An 8,151-nucleotide genomic window follows, 5' to 3' on the forward strand; every position below is an offset into this window, starting at 1 on the left:
GAAATTATTCATTAGAAGATTTGGTTTGAGCTCAATTTTATTTTCCTAGTTTATAAAAATTATATCCTATTATTATTTCTTTTACTAGATTAACTCAAATAGTAGACGAAAAATACATAATGTTCAATTAAAAACAAAACCAAAACCAAAAACATATATTAGTCTTTTAAAATCCTATGAAAAAGGTTTGACGACCGAAAAAACTTCTCACAATTTAATTTACAATAATGTGTTATAATAGGTATCAACATTTGTCACATATTCAACCATATAAGGCGTAACTCCTTGCCACATCATTGCGAATAAATTTAAAAGTCTAAATTGTATGTCTCTAATATTTTTCAAATATTATTTTATATGCTTTTTAATAAATTTGATAAAATTATATACAGAAGAAAATGCCATCTTAGAATACTAAAATATATAAATAATTTTTCATTAAACAAGTTATTTGTGTCAATTTAGTGTTATGCAGGCTCAATAATAACTTGATCTGTTTAATATTCATGTTATCAGATTATATTATATATTATATATATATATACATATCTGAATAAAAAATTAATTAATTTTAATCTACTAATTTCATGTACAATTCAAATTGTATTAAATGTAATGTCAAAAGAATTCTAACCTCATATGTGAGGTTTCCTTTTTTGGTGTAAGGTAAGAGTGATCATTTGATAGTTTTGAAATAGGAAAATGAGTGGGAGCACTAATTAGTGCTCCCACTAATGATGTGGTAGTAGGTCCCACCATGAATGATTTGATATTTTGGTCTTGGTGTTGTATTTTTTTTCTTTTTTTTATTGAGTGCCATGTCATTAGCAGTCTTTTTAGAGCTCCAAAATTAATGGTATCTATCATTGTTGTTTGAAATATTATTCTACACCATTTATTACTTACGCTGTCAATTTATTTCTTAAAAAACTAATAAAAAATATTGAGTCTCACTATTTTAATCAACAAATATCAATATACAACACTACATAAATTTACGGCCACAGTTTCTTTTCAGTCCAAAATTGAAACTGAATGGTGATGTTGGGCTGTGGTAGGTCCGATTTTGAGCCTATTTCGATAATTCAAACCGTCAATGTGTAATGCTCGTCGAGTATATCATCCTTACAAAAAATTATATTGATCGGATATCAATAGCCATTTGATCAACTTACATTTGTTTCAACGGTAATTATGTTTAAAAAATAAATTACAGACGCAAATGCAAACTGATTAAGTAGCTGTCGATATCCAATTAACGTGATATTTTTACATATATGATATACTCAACGAGCTCTACATATTGACGATTTGAATTATCAAGATGGACCAAAAGTCAAGCCCACCACACAGGAACGGAATCAAGATTTCTTCATCTGAGGGGCCAAAAAGACAAATAAAATTTTTCACTATATGCATAAACACATATATATCTACAATTATATCTATACACATAAAAAATAAATAAATAAATATCATAGAAGTAATTTCTAACACGATGAAAAAGTTTTTTTGGTACAAAATAAAAAAGAAAATACAAAATAGAATAAGAATGAGATATATATTTTTATACTAAAAGACTATTTCGTGTATAAAATGAAATACATATTTTTAAAATATCACACTAGAAATCATATTTTTTCCAAAAATAAAAAAGTCATTACTTCCCATAATCGTCCCTTAATTTTATCCCTCAATAATGATACAGACCACTAAAATATCACCACTAACATCATCACTAATGATGTGGCAAGCCAAAAAAAAAAAACAAAAAACTAAGACACAAAACACATGTGGTAGTGGATGGGACCCACTGCCACATCCCTAATGCAACCACTAATTAGTAATCCGCATCATTTTTCTTTTATCCCTACTTCCATGACTCAACAATATCGTCCAATTCGTTTTCAGAATGGAGAGGAGTGGTATCCTAAATTTGCTCGTGACCGCCAAATAATTTTTGGTAAGGTAGTGGCCCGGTGAGTTCTCAAAAAAAAAACAAAAAAAAGGTAAAGGTGGTGGCCCTGTCATTATTGCATGTTTGATTCTCTTTTGTGTGATCCTTCTTTTTCGGTACAAGGTGGTGGCCCCCATTATTGCATGTTTGTTTCTTTTTGAAAAATTATCTATCTATCACTATTATAAAAATGTAAAAAATTTATCATATTATTTTATTTTATTTTATTTTTTTTAATTTTAATTTTATCTTTTTAGATTTATTATATTTTTAAAATTCATAAAAAGTCCTATATAAACGACTAACTCTTTATTTTTAGAGTTGAATACTCAAAAATTATATATCTACCTTCAAAAGTTATATATAAATATGAACAAATCATCTCCCTTCTTATTAAAAAAAAAAAACATTCGTCTTCTTATTTTTTATTTTGATGATAATTGAAGAACAAAAAAATATTTACTTTTTTTGTGTTTGTTTCTATACTGATATACATAATATTTACAATTGTACATAATGAATCAAATCACTGTGAATAATTTTGGTTGAATCTTAAAATTATATACATTCGTTCGAATTTAGACAAAAGAAAGCACATGCGTTTTAAAAACAGATTTGTGCTTCATTTCAAAATTTCGCAGGTTACCTCGTACACTTTCTTTTTATTTGAATTATATTTTATGAACTGTAATATTTTACTTGGTACTTTAATAATCAAGATATAATATCAAAATTCTAAATAAGAACTACTTTTGTTAGTTTTTTTTGTTAAATCCGTTTTTTGATTTTTGATTTTTCATATTTTCTCAGTTTTGGTGATTAAAGATATTAAAATTTCTTCATATTTTATATTTAAATTATACTTCTACATAAAAATCTAATATCTAATAATCTAAATAGAATTAAAAAGTAAAATATTGGTAAATTTTTTTATAAATTCAAACATGTACTATTTTATTTTTATTATTATTTATTATTAATAATTTTTTTTCCAAAAAGGACACAACAAATTATTTTCTAAGATTGTTTGGGGTGTTTTAAATAAGTGTACTTTTTGTTTTTTTAACTAAAAAATTGAGAAAAAAAAGATAGATGTTTGGGTTAACTTTTTGACTTTTTACGAAAAAATGTGTATTAAAAAATTATATAAATAAGTGTATAAGAGAAGTGATTGAGTAGCCCGTATGGTACCTAAGGCAGTGTAGTTGGCTGTTAAGAGTTGGAAAATGGTTGCCTCTTTTTCGGGCTTGAATTGGACGGTGTTGTTCGGCCCATGTGGGCCTACCACATGTCCCATTTTGCTAATCGGAACCGTTCAATATGTAGAACTTGTCGAGTAATATATGTTTGTAAAACATCACATTGATCAGATATCGATAGCTATCTAATCGTGTTAGTTTTTTGTCAACCGTTAACTATAACACCATCTATTGTTTATACAAAACTGATTTAATCATGTAGCTATATATATCCGATTAACGTGATTTTTTACAAGCATATAGTACTCGATGAGTTCGATACATTGAACAGTTCAGATTATTAAAACGGCACTCGTGGTGGCCCCCACTGGCCCAACATTACCCTCCAATTTAATAATTTTTTTTTTCCCGTTTGGCATCCTTTCCATCTCCTTTTCGGTACCAGTCACGTCTGTCTATTAAAATATGCAATAAATTATTTTTTTTTTATATTTTTAATTTGTGAATAATGATAACTTTTTAACTTTTTTTAGTAACTTTTTGACTTTTTAGATTTTTTTAGAGATGCCAAACTAAATCTAAAAGTAAAATTAAAAAATAAAAAAGTATTAAATTAAATGAATATAAAAAGAGAATAAAAGAGTTATTAGAAAAACAATGTCAAAAAAAAAAAATGAAAATCAAAAAATTCAAAACAAAAGTTTGAAAAAATAAACCAAACCAAATAAGTTTCTCTTTTTTAAAATCTTTCTTCACTAATCTCTAATTTTACACAGATTATTCACAAATCTCTTTTAATTTTTATGTGAATTTAATAATTTAATAAAAAAATGGTGCATACACACAAAAATATAATACTAAACATCTATATTATGACTAACTATTTAATTATGAATAATGAACTTCTCATTGTTATTTGTATTATATTGTTACAAAAAATTTCACATATTACCTTTGTGATATCGTATATATATCAATGTCTATATATACAAATATAAAGAAATGTAAATTTATATATATATATATATATATTATTGTACTCATATATTGTCAATATGTAATGTTGTATTATGATTAGATACTTTAATTTTCTAACATGTATCGCTTTCATAAAATAGTTATATTTGTTAAGAAAAAATTATGGAATTATGTTTTGTTCTCCTATCAACTTCTGTTCAATACATAAATACATACATGTCATACAAACAAGTATCGATAACAAACACTTTCAATAACAAATCAAGATTTTGCAAAACACCTCCATCACAGCAATAATTGTATTTTTTTTCACTCACAGAAAAAAATCACATTATTGAAGGAAAATGAATTTTAAAATTTATAACAATATGATATCGTCTCAAACTCCTACTAATCAAAATATTTTTATTACAATGAGTTGTAATGGTGAGCAATAAGAAAATAAGAAGATAGTGAAACAAAAATTACAGAAAATCTATTGTAACATGTTCTCCAAAAAAGTTAGACGAGTTAAAGTATGAATTGTCATATTTGTTATGAAATTCAAAAAAAATAATATACCTCATGCATATATTTTAGTCAAATTACAAGAAAAAAAATTAAATGATGCCCAAACATTATCGTAGTAACTCAATAATATAGAAAGTAAGTACACCAAATAAAAAGTTTTGATCAATTTTTATTATATGCTGATTACTTACAAATGTCATGATAAATTATGTAACTTTGTGTCATGAAAGTAACATTGCAAACACTTATAAGTATGAATCTATAAACATTGTGAAAATAATTATGAAATTCCTATATCGATCAAAATATTAAGTTACAATATCATTCCATTTTCTTAAAAAAAAAACTATTTTACATTTTTTAAATAAATGAAAACATACTAATGACTAATGTTATATTTTTCATCATGCAAGATATTCGTAGTATAAAAAATGAGACTTAACAACTCTTGATATATAAAAATATATTATATATTGATATTGATGTATTCTTACACCAATAGTATGCAAATAACATGCAATAGTGGATTCAATGAATTTGTATTATGAGATGAACTATTAAACAAAATTGTGTTATTGTACAATTAATTTCATATATTCAATTGTATTACAGGTATGGATTATGCAAAATTGAAGTGGGAAGTTGATAGAAAAATATTTATGTAATACTATATATTTAAAGGACCTGCTTATTGTTTATTGTTTAAGATAAGATTGTGATATCAACAATCTAGCTATAAAATGATTATGTTTATAAAAGTTCTCATTTATGATATAAATTCTTCAGCCAAGTGTGTATTCATTTCTTACTTAGTTGTATTTTGGATACAGATCAATTTATCCATACAAGTCATCGTACTTTGTATACATATCACATACCAATTTAAGAGACATGTATAATTACAGTATTAATAGTTGATGAAAAATCACATGTCATGTGCAACGCACGTGTCCAACCACTAGTAATTACAAATTAGTGAGATAGTTATAAAATAAATTGCATTACAGAAAAATTTTATTGGCGCAACTCTAATACATAAAAAAATAGAAAAAAGTTATTGAAAAGTTTAATCTAAGGAGGGTATAAGATATTAGATCTAGTAAACATTATTATTATTATTATTTTTGTTGAGAGATTTACCATTTGTGAAATAATTTAGTGAAAAATAAATTTTGTTATTTTGGAGGACATTTTATTTCAATTTTACCTCTTGTCTATCTGTTGAATTTTTTTGACTATCTATTTAATTTTTTGACTATTTTTTAAATTTATATCTTTCTGTTCAATTTTTTCCCCTTATTTGTTGAAGTATCTATCCAAATTTTATTATTTGTTCAATTTTTTCCCTTATCTATTTAAATCTATCAATCCAAATTTTATTATCTATTCAAGTTTTTCCTTTATTTGTTTAAATCTATCTGTACAAATCTCAAAATCCACTATCAGTTTAAATCTATCGGTTGAAAAACATCGAAATCCCAAAAATCTCTATCTGTACAAATCCTAGAGATATGGGTAGATTTGTACAAACACCAAAATCCCAAAATCCTCTATCTGTAGAGATCATGGCCTCTCATCTCTTTCAGATCTGATTCAGATCTATCCAAATCCACCCATATCTCACATCTATTCAAAGACCTCTTCAAACACCACATTCTTTTTTTCCTTCATCTCCTCATCCTTTAATGGTGGTACTACCTTTTTTTGCCGCCATCACCTTCAATAATACCTAGTTTAGATCGTCAGCACCTCCAATCCAGGCGGCGACGCCTCTGACCCCCTCCAATTTCTTCGCTGATGACAACTTTCACCTTGCGAACGGCTCCTCCTCCTCTGCCGTCATTGTCTAGCAGTCCAACGCCGCCAACTGCTGCATCTCCTCCGCCACCCTTGACAACTTAGGTAAGGTCATCCTCCACAACGACATCGATTCAATTTGGTCGACCTTCGATAACTTACACTAGATCGTGTCGTCGTAGTAGAAGATGGTGTCGGGCTCCGACAATACCGAAGTCTCCATGGTAACGATGTTGTTCTCGAGCTCCCACCGTCACCAATCGAAGCACCACGGCGTCGATCGAAGCACTACATTCCGGAGGCAGAGTTGTGGTCAAGATGTCATTGACGGTGAAGTTGTTGGCCTTTGTTCTGAACAATGAAGGAGATCGGTTGAGCAAGCCTTTGGCGGCAGCAATGGCGGATGACGGAGGAGGCCGACGATCTTAGACTCTGGAAGAGTAGGGTGCAAATGACCAGATGGAGAAGGCGGTGATGAAACTCGTCAATGGGTGACAACGATGGTAGAAGTGGCTACAGTGGCGGTGGTGGTAGAAAGAGAAGAGAGGATTTAATGGGGTTTAGAGGAGAGAGAGAGAGAGAGAGAGAGAGAGAGAGAGAGAATGGGTTTTGATAAATACAATTTTGAGCAGATAAAGAGAGTGGTTCCAAACAAATAAAGCCATGAACTTTTGAGTTTGATCATTTTGCAAAATAGTATCCTTATGGATATATTATTTTAACGCCTGAACCATTGGGTATAGAAAATTTAAAATTAAATTTATTACGTGAATGTCCTAATAAATATTTATACCAAATATAATAATCGACTTCTATCATACACAAGAGTCTTAAATCACTATAAAAATAAAATTATTTATGCACTCTTCGATTGAAACTAATTTTTCTGTTCTCTTTTATGTTATCTTTGTTTTTCGGTGTAACTTGGTGGCCGCTGGTATCATTGCATTTTTTATTCCGTTATGTGGTTTTTATTTTTTGGTGAAAGGTGGTGGGCGCTGTCATTATTGTATTTTTATTGCCTTATGTGGGAAAATTAAGGAACAATTCTATGTATCTCACCTCAACTGTAATGTGTGATTGTGATTTATTTTAACTATTGATATCACTATATAAAAAATAGGGGAAATTATTGAAAAGTCCTGATTTGGAAAATGTTACACCAGTTGGCCCCACGGTTCAAATGTTTGATTGGCAAGTCCTTTGTAATGGTAAATTGTAACCAAGAAGTCTCGTTTCAAATGTAGCTTCGTATTGGTGGGACGGTTATGCCCTCTTTTGTTTATTTGCAGAAAGTTCTGTGGTTTTGGAATGTGCCATAACACGTGAATTGGGAGGGGTATATTCTGTTTCTAAAGTTTTCATATTGGGGGGTATAGTCCAAAAGTGCAGTAGTTAACGTCGACACCACCGTTGAACACAGGTATGTCCGGAATTTTGTATTACAAAGTCATCCCCCATCATTCCCACACAGTCACACCAGTGCACAAATCAATGTCACTGTTATCACACCGACAGTGGAACGAGAACGGAGAAACATTGATACCTGTGTTTGACGCCAATAGTGCAATAGTCCATCTATATCAGAGGTGGTGTGGTTGTACTTGGCGTTGAGTGCTGTGGCGTGAAGAACACTAGTTTGGTTGGTCGGTCGGAGGTGTTTCCTGTGAATCGGGCTTAGCGTAGTGGTAGTGGACTAGCGTAGTGGAC

Source organism: Camellia sinensis, chromosome 7 (genome assembly GCF_055761805.1).
Source record: "Camellia sinensis isolate YWXY chromosome 7, ASM5576180v1, whole genome shotgun sequence".
Taxonomy (NCBI): Eukaryota; Viridiplantae; Streptophyta; class Magnoliopsida; order Ericales; family Theaceae; genus Camellia; species Camellia sinensis.